The following is a 10712-nucleotide window of genomic DNA, read 5'->3' as shown; positions in this document are numbered from 1 at the left end:
AGTTCCAAACTTCTTTGTTAGCTTAGTGTCCTCCTGCCTTGGATTTTCAGTAGATGTTTCTTCAGAAATGCATCTTTTTTTCTTTTTACTATAAAGCTTCAATTGTCTAATTTCTAGATGTTAATCTTGAGAATCTAATTCCTGGAACTATAACTTTATCTTCCTCCAATGTATTTATTTATTTTGATATATATTTTTTAATTGTGCATTAGTTGACAGAACAAATCAGTTTCCCATTCAACAGTTTGTACATAAAGTGTTTCATGACCTTGGTTTCATTCCCCACAATGTGTTAACACTCTCCCCATTTCTGCCCTGATTCCTTGTTACCTTTTGTCTGGATTTTCTACCACTTCCTGCCTTCTTATCTTTGTCTTTGGGCAGATACTGCCCTTTTGATCTCGTATAATTGATTGTTCTAAGGAGTACTTTCCTCTCTGTTGTTACTGTTTATCTTATGGGCTTGTCTATTGTTTGGCTGGGAGGTGGTCTTGGGGAATACCTTCAGTTCCAGGTCAGAAAGGTATCTTAGGGTCATAGTCTTAGAGGTTCCTCCAGTCTCTGTCAGACCAGTAATCTGGTCTTTTTTTGTGAATTTGATTTTTTGTTCTACATTTTTCTCCCACTCTGTCCAGGACCCTCCGTAGTGATCCCAGTAAGAGTGGTTGGTAGTGGTAGCTGGGCACCATCTTATTCTTCTGGTCTCTGGGTCATGTAGGCTGGGGTTCATGTGGTCTATTAGTTCTTTGGACTAATTGCTTCCTTGAGTCTTCGGTTTTCTTCACTCTCCTTTGCTCTGGACAGAAAAAGACCAATAGTTGTATCTTAGATGGTCGCTTGCAAGCTTTTAAGACCTTAGACACTACTCACCAAAGTAGGATGCTGAACACTGTCTTTCTGAACTATGTTGTGCCAATTGCAGTAGATGTCTCCTGAGCCTATGGTCCTTTCTCTTCTAGCCTAGAAACTTCATCCCACGAGGTGTTTGGTTATGTCTAAGAAGTTTCCCTGACTGTACCCCTTGTGTGCACTATATGAGCCACACCTATAGCCACGTATGTAGAAAAATCCACCACCTTACATGTATCTGCCTGTGGGCGTGTTCCCTTACACCCTCCCACACCTCTTGGCATATTTATCTACCTATTTATCCATTTGGAAATTATTCTTTCTTAATACTATTGTTGCAGGATTACCTAAGCTATAGTCCAAAAAAAAAAAAGAGCTATAGTTGTTGCCATTTATCCTTGCCTTCCTCTCAGTGTTCTCTCTTGCCTTGGTCATGTTGTGCTGACTTCCCACATATTATGTTTTGCCTTTCCTTTCACCAATATTAACACATGTCATCTAATTGGTAATCTCCTCTCCCTCCCCCTCCCATCCCTGGTAACCATCAAAGAATGTTTTTTCTTTTTTTTTTTTCCTGTATGTAAGCTTTTTGTTTTTGCTGTATAATAGTGGTCTCATACAATATTTGTCCTTTTGCGATTGACTTATTTCACTCAGCATAATGTCCTCTAAGTTCCTCCATGTTGTGACATGTTTCATAGATTTGTTATTATTCTTTATTATTTCATAGTATTCCACTGTGTGTATGTACCACAGTTTGTTAATCCATTTATCTGTCGATGGACACTTAGATTGTTTCTATCTTCTTGCTATTGTGAATAATGGTGCAATGAATATGGGTGTGCTTATGTCTGTTCATTTCACGGCTCTTATTTCCTTAGGGTATATACCTAGAAGTGGGATTTCTGGATCACGTGGTATTTCTATTTTTAACTTTTTGAGGTTTTCCATAGTGGTTGTACCATTTTACATTCCCACCAACAGTGTATAAGAGTTTCAATCCTCCCAAAACCTTGCCAAGATTTTTATTTCCTGTTTTTAATTTTGCCAGTAACATTGGAGTGAATTGACAGAATACCAATTGAGATGTATCAACAAAGGGATGCAGCACTGGAGGTGCTCAATTGTCTATGCCAAGAAATTGGGAAGATGGCCAGCTGACCAACAAAGTGCAAGAGATTCACATTTGTGCCCATTCCAAAGAAAGGTGATCCAACAGAATGCAGAAATTATCAAACAATATCATCAATATCACACACAGGTAAAATTTTGCTGAAGATCATTCAAAGCAGTTACAGCAGTACATCGAAAGGAAACTGCCAGAATTCAAGCCACATTCAGAAGAGGACATGGAACAAGGGATATCATTGTTGATGTCAGATGAATCTTGGCTGAAAGCAGAGAATACCAGAAAGATGTTTACCTGTGTTTTATTGATTATGCAAAGGCATTCAGCTGTGTGGATCATAACAAATTATGAATAACATTGTGAAGAATGGAAATTCCAGAACGCTTAATTGTGCTCATGCAGAACCCATACATAGACCAAGAGGCAGTCATTCAAATAGAGCAAGAAGATTTTGCATGGTTTAAAATCAAGAGAAGGGTGCGTCAGGGTTGTATCCTTTCACCATACTTATTCAATCTGTATACTGAGCAAATAATCTGAAAAGTTGGACTATATGAAGCAGAATGTGACATCAGGATTGGTGGAAGACTCATTAACAATGAGCGACCTTGCTTGCTGAAAGTGAAGAGAACTTGAAGCACTTACTAATGAAAATCAAAGACTATAGCCTTCAGTATGGATTATACCTCAACATAAAGAAAACAGAAATCCTGAACAACTAGACCAATAAACAACATCATATAAATGGAGAAAAGATTGATGTTGTCAAGGATTTCATATTACTTTGGTCTACAGTCAACAACCATGGAAGCCATGGAAGCAGTAGTCAAGAAATAAAACGATTGGGCAAATCTGCTGCAAAAGACTCCTTTAAAGTGTTGAAAAACAAAGATGTCACCTTGAAGACTAAGGTGAGTCTGACCCAAGCCATAGTGTTTTCAATTGCCTCATGTTGTTGTTGTTGTTAGGTGCCATTGAGTCGGTTCCGACTCATAGCAACCCTATGCACAACAGAACGAAACACTGCTCGGTCCTGCGCCATCCTTAGAATCCTTGTTATGCTTGAGCTCATTGTTGCAGCCACTGTGTCAATCCACCTCGTTGAGGGTCTTCCTCTTTTCCGCTGACCCTGTACTCTGCCAAGCATGATGTACTTCTCCAGGGACTGGTCCCTCCTGACAACATGTCCAAAGTATGTAAGACGCAGTCTCGCCATCCTTGCTTCTAAGGGGCATTCTGGTTGTACTTCTTCTAAGACAGATTTGTTCGTTCTTTTGGCAGTCCATGGTATATTCAATATTCTTCGCCAACACCACAATTCAAAGGCATCAACTCTTCTTCAGTCTTCCTTATTCATTGTCCAGCTTTCACAGGCATATCATGCAATTGAAAATACCATGGCTTGGGTCAGGCGCACCTTAGTCTTCAGGGTGACATCTTTGCTCTTCAACACTTTGAAGAGGTCCTTTGCAGCAGATTTGCCCAATGCAATGCATCTTTTGATTTCTTGACTGCTGCTTCCATGGCTGTTGATTGTGGATCCAAGTAAAACGAAATCCTTGACAACTTCAATCTTTTCTCCGTTTATCATGATGTTGCTCATTGGTCCAGTTGTGAGGATTTTTGTTTTCTTTATGTTGAGGTGTAATCCATACTGAAGGCTGTGGTCTTTGATCTTCATTAGTAAGTGCTTCAAGTCCTCTTCACTTTCAGCAAGCAAGGTTGTGTCATCTGCATAACGCAGGTTGTTAATGAGTCTTCCTCCAATCCTGATGCCCCATTCTTCTTCATATAGTCCAGCTTCTCTGATTATTTGTTCAGCATACAGATTAAATAGGTATGGTGAAAGAATACAACCCTAACGCACACCATTCCTGACTTTAAACCAATCAGTATCCCCTTGTTCTGTCCGAACAACTGCCTCTTGATCTATGTAAAGGTTCCTCATGAGCACAATTAAGTGTTCTGGAATTCCCATTCTTCACAGTGTTATCCATAGTTTGTTATGATCCACACAGTCAAATGCCTTTGCATAATCAATAAAACACAGGTAAACACCTTCTGGTATTCTCTGCTTTCAGCCAGGATCCATCTGGCATCAGCAATGATATCCCTAGTTCCATGTTCTCTTCTGAAACCGGCCTGAATTTCTGGCAGTTCCCTGTTGATATACTGCTGCAGCCATTTTTGAATGATCTTCGGCAGAATTTTGCTCGCGTGTGATATTAATGATATTGTTCTATAATTTCCACATTCAGTTGGATCACCTTTCTTGGGAATAGGCATAAATATGGATCTCTTCCAATCAGTTGGCCAGGAAGCTGTCTTCCATATTTCTCTCCAATTTGATTTCCGTGTGTTCCATCTGGCGAGGTCCATGTGTATAGTCACTGTTTATGTTGGTGAAAGAAGGTATTTGCAATGAAGAAGTCATTGTTCTTGCAAAATTCTATCATTCCATCTCTGGCATTACTTCTATCACCAAGGCCATATTTTCCAACTACTGATTCTTCTTCTTTGTTTCCAACTTTCGTGTTCCAATTGCCAGTAATTATCAATGCATCTTGATTGCATGTTCGATCAATTTCAGACTGCAGCAGCTGATAAAAATCTTCTAATTCTTCATCTTTCGCCCTAGTGGTTGGTGCATAAATTTGAATAATAGTCGTATTAACTGGTCTTCCTTGTAGGCGTATGGATATTATCCTATCACTGACAGCGTCGTACTTCAGGATAGATCTTGAAATGTTCTTTTTGACGATGAATGCAACACCATGCCTCTTCGAGTTGTCATTCCCAGCATAGTAGACTATATGATTGTCCGATTCAAAATAGCCAATACCAGTCCATTTCAGCTCACTAATGCCTAGGATATCGATGTTTATGTGTTCCATTTCATTTTTGACGATTTCCAATTTTCCTAGATTCATACTTCATACATTCCAGGTTCTGATTATTAATGGATGTTTGCAGCTGTTTCTTCTCATTTTGAGTCGTGCCACATCAGCAAATGAAGGTCCCAAAAGCTTTACTCCATCCACGTCATTAAGGTCGACTCTACTTTGAGGAGGCAGCTCTTCCCCAGTCATCTTTTGAGTGCCTTCCAACCTGGGGGGCTCATCTTCCAGCACTATATCAGACAATGTTCCACTACTATTCACGAGGATTTCACTGGCTAATGCTTTTGAGAAGTAGACTGCCGGGTCCTTCTTCCTAGTCTGTCTTAGTCTGGAAGCTCAGCTGAAACCTGTCCTCCATGGGTGACCCTGCTGACATCTGAATACCGGTGGCATATCTTCCAGCATCACAGCAACACACAAGCCCCCACAGTACGACAAACTGACAGACATGCGGGGGAATTGCCTCATATGCATGGGAAAGCTGAACGATGAATAAGGAAGAATGAAGAAGAATTAAAGCCTTTGAATTGTGGTGTTGGTGAAGAATATTGAATATATCATGGATTGCCAGAGAAATAAACAAATCTGTATCGGAAGAAATACAGCCAAAGTGGTCGTTGGAAGAGAGGATGGCAATACTTCATCTCATGTACTTTGAACATGTTATCAGGAAGGACCAGTTCCTGGAGAAGGACATCAAGCTTGGTAAAGGAGAGAATCAGTGAAAAAGAGGAAGACCCTTGACAAGGTAGATTGACACAGTGGCTACAACAATGGGCTCAAACATAACGATTGTGAGGATGACACAGGACCAGGCAGTGTTTCATTCTGTTGTACATAGCTTGAACGTATGTCAACGGCACCTAACAACAACAACAATGTTGGGGTGAAATGGTATCTCATTGTAGTATTGATTTGCATCTCTCTAATTGCTAATGATCACGAGCATTTCTTCAATGTGCTTGTTAGCTGCCTGAATGTCTTCTTTGGTGCAATATTTGTTCATAACCTTTGCCCATTTTTTAATTGGATTGTCTGTGTTTTTATTGTTGAGATGTTGAAGTTTTGTATAAATTTTAGAGACTATTCCCTTGTTGAATATGTCATAGCCAGATTTTTTTCCCCCATCCGTAGGTTCTCTTTTAACTCTTTTGGAGAACTCTTTTATTGAGTCTTTTAATTTTTAGGAGGTCCCATTTGTCTAGTTCATTTTCTGCTGTTTATGTATTTTTAGCTATATTTGGTATTCCAAATATTATTTGGTATACCATATATTAGGATCCCTAGCATTGTCTATAGTGTCACTATGAGTTAGCATTGGCTCGACAGCAATGGGTTTGGTTTCTTTTTGGTTTAGCATTATCCCTATTTTTTCTTTCACGATTGTTATAGTTTTAGGTTTTATATTTAGGTCTTTGGTCAATTTTTAATTCATTTTGTGTATGGCTTGAGTTATGGGTCCTGTTTCATTTTTCTACAGATGGACATCCAATTTTGCCAGCACCGTTTGTTAAAGAGGCAATCCTGTCCTCATTTAATGGTCTTTGGCCCTTTGTCAAAGATCAGCTGACCGTGGGTGGATGGATTTACGTCTGGGTTCTCAATTCTGTTCCATTGGTCTATGTATCTGTCATTGTACCAGTACCAGGCTGTTTTGACTACTGTGTCTGTATAGTAGATTCTGAGATACGGTAGTGTGAGGCCTCCTACTTTGTTCTTCTTCTTCAATAATGTTTTGCTTACCCAGGGACTCTTACCTTTCTATATGTTGGTGATTAGTTTTTCCATCTCCTTAAAGAATGATGTTGGAATTTGAATCAGAGTTGCATTATATCTGTAGATTGCTTTGGAAAGTGTTGACATTTTCACATGTTGACTGTTCTTATCCATGACCATGGTATGTTTTTCCACTTGTGTAGGTCTCTCTTGGTTTTTTGCAGTACAGTTTTGTAGTTTTCTTTGTATAGGTCTTTTAGGTACCTTGCTAGATGTATTACTAAGTATTGTATCTTTTGGGGAGCTATTGCAAATGATATCATTCTCCTGATTTCCTTTTTGAAGTTCTCTTTGTTAGGGTATAGGAACCCAACTGATTTTTGTATGTTGACCTTGTATCCTGCTGAATCCTCCTATTAGTTCCAGTAGTTTTCTTGTGGGATCTTTGGGATTTTTTATGTAGAGCATCATATTATCTGTGAATACGGATAGTTTTACTTCTTCCTTACCATTTTGGATGCCTTTATTTCCTTTTCTTACCTTGTTGCTCTAGCTAGGACTTCCAGTATGACACTGACTGAGAGTGATGATAAACAGGGTCCTTGTCTGGTTCCTGTTCTCAAGGGGAATGCTTTCAGTCTCTCCCTATTGAGAATAATGTTGGCCATTGGTTTTGTATGAATGCCCTTTATTATGTTGAGCAATTTTTCTTCCCTTCTTTTATGCTGAGAGTTTTTTTTTTTTTTTTAAATCAGGAATGGGTGTTGAACTTTTTCAGATATGTTTTCTCCATCGAGATGATCATGTGATTTTTTTCTTTTGTTTTATTTATGTGATAGATTACAATGATTGATTTTCTAATGTTGAGCCATCCTTGGATACCTGGTATGAATCTCATTTAGTAATGATGTATTATTTTTTTCATATGCTGTTGGCATATGACTCTATTGGCTAGAATTTTGTTGAGAAATTTTCGTGTTTATATTCATGAGGGATATTGGTCCGTAATTTTCTTTTTTTGTGTGGTGTCTTTGCATGGCTTTGGTCTTATTATTATGCTGGCTCCATAAATGAATTAGAGAGTATTCCTTCGTTTTCTATGCTTTGTAGTAGTTTGAGTAGTGCTGGTGCGAGCTCTTCTCTGAATGTTTGGTAGAATTCTGGGCCAGGGCTTTTTTTTTTGGTTGGGAGTTTTTTTTTTTTTTTTTTTTTACCTCCTCAATCTCTTCTTTGTTATAGATCTATGTAGTTTTTCTGCCTCAGCTTGTTTAGGTAGGTAGTGTGTTTCTAAAAATTTGTCCATTTCCTTTAGATTTCAAATTTGTCGGAGTACAATTTTTCATAGTATTCTGTTATTATCCTTTTCATTTCAGTTGGTTCTGTTGTGATGTCACCCATCTCATTTCTTATTCAGCTTATTTGCTTCCTCTCCTGGTTTTCTTTTGTCAATTTGGTCAATGATTTGTTGATTTTGTTGATCCTTTCAAAGAATCAACTTCTAGTCTTGTTAACTCTTCTATTGTTTTTCTTTTTGCTATTTCATTTATTTCTGCTCTAATCTTTATTATTTCTTCTGGTGACTGCCCTCTTTGTATTTGTTCGAATTGTAGGGTTAAGGTCTTGATTTTGTCCCTTTCTTCTTTTTGATGTGTGTGTTTATTCCTATAAATTGGCCTGTGAGCACTGCTTGTGCGTGTCTCAAAAGTTTTGGTAAGACATGTTTTCGTTCTCATTTGCTCCTACAAATTTTTTTTTTTTAATTTCATCTTTGATTTCTTCTATTATGATTGGTTTTTAAGTAAGATGTTATTCAGTTTCCATGTGTTTGATTTTTTTTCCTTGCATTTCCTGTTAATTGATTTAAACTTTTATAACATTGTGATCAGGAAAAATGCTTTGTATTATATTGATGTTTTGAATTTTATTGAGCCTTGCTTTGTGGCCTAAAATGTGGTCTATCCTGGAGAATGATCCAATTGAATTGGAAAAGAATGTATACTTTGTTGCTGTTGGGTGGAATGTTCTGTATATGTCTACCAAGCCAAGTTGGTTGATTATGGCAATTAGATCTTCTGTATCTTTGTTGCATTTCTTTCTAGTTCTGTCTTTCACCAGAAGTGGTGTGTTAAAGTCTCCTACTAGTATTGTGGAACTGTCTATTTCCCTTTTCAACACTGCTAGAATTTGTTTTGTATATTTTGATGCCCTGTTATTGGGTGCATATTTATTTATTATGGTTATGTCCTCTTGGTGGATTGGCCCTTTAATAACTATATAATGTTCTCTCTTATCTTTTATGGTGGATTTTGCCTTAAGGTTTATTTTATCAGAGACTAATATTGCAACTCCTGCTCTTTTTGGTTATTGTTTGCTTGATATATATTTTTCCATCCGTTGAGTTTTAGTTTTTTAATGTGTTTGTGTCTAAAGTGTGTCTCTTGTCGACAACATATTGATGGGCTGTGTTTTTTGTTGTTGTTGGTCATTCTGTCACTGTCTGTTTACTGATGCATTTAAGCCATTTACATTTAGTGTAATTATCAATATGTGTGTTGTTGTATTGTGGTGTTGAAGATTTCTTTGTTCCACTTAATTTTCTGTGTTGATTTCTTTTTGTTTGTGGATGTTGTTTTTCATTTATTTCATTGTTGTCAATTTTGTGAATACTGAGATTTTATGTTTTTCTTTTTTTTTTTTAATTTTGATGAGTGGGTTTGTTACCTTTCTTTGTGGTTACCTTGAAATTTAACTTAATCTTCTTAAGTTTAAAACAGCCTTTTATTTCTTGATATCACCTTGACTTCCATATGAAACTTGTATAACTATACCATTCTATTTTCCCTTTTTGCTTTGATGTTGTCATCATTTATGGATTGACATCTCTGGTTCTGTGTTTTCAGTCTTTCAGCTTTATTTTTGAGAATTCTTGATCTGGATTGGTATCTGGCTGATGCTGACCTGTGTCCTAATCTCAGGCTGTTTCTGTTGTTGTTGGTTTTCTATCCAAAGGACTCCCTTAAATATTGTAAATTTGGTTTCATTCTTACAAATTCCCTTAATTTCTGTTTATCTGTAAGTGTCCTAATTTTGCCATCATTTTTGAAAGACAATTTTCCTGGATATATAATTCTTGGTTGGCAATTTTTTTTTTTATTTCAAGTTGTTATATATGTCATCCCATTGCCTTCTTGCCTGCATGGTTTCTGCCAAGTAATCAGAGCTTAGTCTTATTGGTTCCTCTTTGTAGGTGACTTTTCATTTTTCTCAAGCCACTCTTGGGATTCTTACCTTGTCTTTGGTTTTGGCAAATTTGATTATGATATATTTGGTGATTTTCTTCTGTGGTCTATCCTATAACGGGTTTGCTGAGCTTCTTGGATGGATATCTTCCCATCTTTCATGATATAAGGGACATTTTCTTTCAGCAAATCTTCAACAATTCTTTGTGTTTTCCATTGCCTCCCCCTGTTCGGGAACTCTGATCATGTACAATTTTTTCCTCTTGATAGCATCTCATATAATTCTTAGGCTTTCTTCATTTTTCTTCATTCTCTTTTTCTGATTCATCCTCAAACAAATTGGTGTCAAAGGATTTGTCTTCAATTTCACTAAGTCTGTCTTCCAATAATTCATTTCTGCTCCTGTATTCTTCTATTAAGTTGTCTGTTTCTGAGAACTTATTGTTAAACTTTAGGATTTCTAGTTGCTGTTTTGTATTTTTTTAATAGTCTATTTATGTTGTCATTTTGTTCTTGTATTGTTTTTCCAAAAATTTCTATTGTTTTGTCTGTGTTTTTCTTGATCTCTTTCTTGCTCTCTTTCAGAACCCTGTTTATTAGTCTTTTGAATTCCTTTTCAGGTAGTCCCATTACCATTTCTTCCTCCAGATGGTTTTCTTGTTCTTTATTTTGGTCACTTGCTGGGCTATCTTGACCTGCTTCTTTATATGATTTGATATTGTCTATTATCTCTCTGAGGCATTAAGGTGTAATTATATTTATTGATTTATTGTATGTTTACTGCATCCTGATTTTTTGTTTTGGTATATCCTAGTATTTTAGTAGGCAGGGTGTGTGTGCTACTCTGGCCTCACTGGAGCTCTCACCACCTGTTACTGG

This window comes from Loxodonta africana, chromosome 1 (assembly GCF_030014295.1).
Source record: "Loxodonta africana isolate mLoxAfr1 chromosome 1, mLoxAfr1.hap2, whole genome shotgun sequence".
NCBI lineage: Eukaryota > Metazoa > Chordata > Mammalia > Proboscidea > Elephantidae > Loxodonta > Loxodonta africana.
The sequence above is the reverse complement of the archived record's forward strand: the minus strand, read 5'-3'. Positions refer to the sequence as shown.